Source organism: Cherax quadricarinatus, chromosome 5, assembly GCF_038502225.1.
Source record: "Cherax quadricarinatus isolate ZL_2023a chromosome 5, ASM3850222v1, whole genome shotgun sequence".
In the NCBI taxonomy this organism is placed as follows: domain Eukaryota; kingdom Metazoa; phylum Arthropoda; class Malacostraca; order Decapoda; family Parastacidae; genus Cherax; species Cherax quadricarinatus.
Window position 1 is genome coordinate 7,925,157 of NC_091296.1, and position 2,500 is coordinate 7,927,656.

Genomic DNA, 2,500 nt, shown 5'->3' on the forward strand with positions numbered 1-2,500 from the left:
AATTTTAGAAAGGATTTAAATTTAAATGAGTTCTTGTTAATTATATATATATATATATATATATATATATATATATATATATATATATATATATATATATATATATATACATATATATATATATATGTGTGTGTGTGTGTGTGTGTGTGTGTGTGTGTGTGTGTGTGTGTGTGTGTGTGTGTGTGTGTGTGTATGTGTGTGTACTCACTTAATTGTGGTTGCAGGGGTCGAGACTCAGCTCCTGGCCCCGCCTCTTCACTGATCGCTACTGGATCCTCTCTCTCTCTGCTTCCTGAGCTTTGTCATACCTCTTCTTAAAACTATGTATGGTTCCTGCCTCCACTACTTCACTTGCTAGGCTATTCCACTTGCTGACAACTCTATGACTGAAGAAATACTTCCTAACGTCCCTGTGACTCGTCTGAGTCTTCAGCTTCCAGTTGTGGCCCCTTGTCCCTGTGTCCCCTCTCTGGAACATCCTATCTCTGTCCACCTTGTCTATTCCCAGCAGTATCTTGTATGTCGTTATCATGTCTCCCCTGACCCTTCTGTCCTCCAGTGTCGTCAGTCCGATTTCCCTTAACCTTTCCTCGTACGACATTCCCTTGAGCTCTGGGACTAGCCTTGTTGCAAACCTTTGTACTTTCTCTAACTTCTTGACGTGCTTGACCAGGTGTGGGTTCCAGACCGGTGCTGCATACTCCAGTATGGGCCTAACATACACAGTGTACAGTGTCTTGAACGATTCCTTATTAAGGTATCGGAACGCTATTCTCAGGTTTGCCAGGCGCCCGTATGCTGCAGCAGTTATTTGGTTGATGTGTGCCTCCGGTGATGTGCTCGGTGTTATGGTCACCCCAAGGTCTTTCTCCCTGAGTGAGGTCTGTAGTCTTTGTCCACCTAGCCTATACTCTGTCTCCGGTCTTCTTTGCCCCTCCCCAATCTTCATGACTTTGCATTTGGCTGGATTGAATTCGAGAAGCCAGTTACTGGACCACATGTCCAGCCTCTCCAGGTCTCTTTGCAGTCCTGCCTCATCCTCGTCCGATTTAATTCTTCTCATCAACTTCACGTCATCTGCGAACAGGGACACTTCAGAGTCTATTCCTTCCATCATGTCGTTCACATATATCAAAAATAGCACTGGTCCTAGAACTGACCCCTGTGGGACCCCGCTCGTAACAGGCGCCCACTGTGATACCTCTTCACGTACCATGACTCGTTGCTGCCTCCCTGTCAGGTATTCCCTTATCCATTGCAGTGCCCTTCCTTTTACATGCGCCTGATCCTCCAGCTTCTGCACTAATCTCTTGTGGGGAACTGTGTCAAAGGCCTTCCTGCAGTCTAGGAAAACGCAATCTACCCACCCCTCTCTCTCGTGTCTTACTTCTGTTACCTTGTCATAAAACTCCAGGAGGTTTGTGATACAAGATTTGCCTTCCATGAACCCATGCTGGTTTTCATTTATAAGCTTGTTCCTTTCCAGGTGTTCGACCACTCTCCTCCTGATAATCTTCTCCATGACTTTGCACACAATACATGTCAGAGACACAGGTCTGTAGTTTAGTGCCTCGTTTCTGTTTCCTTTCTTAAATATGGGGACTACATTAGCTGTCTTCCATTTCTCAGGTAGTTGCCCAGTTTCAAGGGATGTGTTGAAGATTGTGGTTAGAGGCACACACAGCATCTCTGCTCCTTCTCTAAGGACCCATGGGGAGATGTTGTCCGGTCCCATCGCCTTTGAGGTGTCAAGGTCACTTAAGAGCTTCTTCACCTCCTCCTCAGTTGTTCGTATGTCATCCAACACTTGTTGGTATATTCCCTCTTGATGTTCCCTTCTGTGCTGTCTTCCCACAGCCCTTCCTGTCTCTACTGTAAAAACTTCCTTAAATCTCCTGTTCAGCTCCTCACATACCTCCTGATCATTTCTTGTGAGTTCTCCACCTTCTGTCCTTAATCTGATCACCTGGTCTTTGACTGTTGTCTTCCTCCTGATGTGGCTATACAACAGTTTCGGCTCAGTCTTGATTCTCGATGCTATGTCATTTTCATACTGTCGCTGGGCCTCCCTCCTTACCTGTGCGTACTCATTCCTGGCTCTGAGACTGATCTCCCTATTTTCGTGTGTTCTCTGCCTTCTGTACTTTTTCCATTCTCTATTGCACTTTGTTTTTGCCTCCTTACACCGTCGGGTAAACCAGGGGCTCGTTCTGGTCTTCCCGTTGTTACTGTTGCCCTTGGGAATGAACCTTTCCACTGCCTCCTTGCATTTTGTTGCTACATATTCCATCATTTCATTTACTGGCTTTCCTGCCAGTTCTCTGTCCCACTGGACCTCCCGCAGGAAGTTCTTCAACCCTATGTAGTCCCCTCTTTTATAGTCAGGCTTTTCCCATTCTACTCCTGTTATTCTCTCCACTTGCAGCTCTACTATGTATTCAAAGCACAGAACCACGTGGTCGCTAGCTCCTAGGGGACTCTCATACTTGATGTCCTCAAT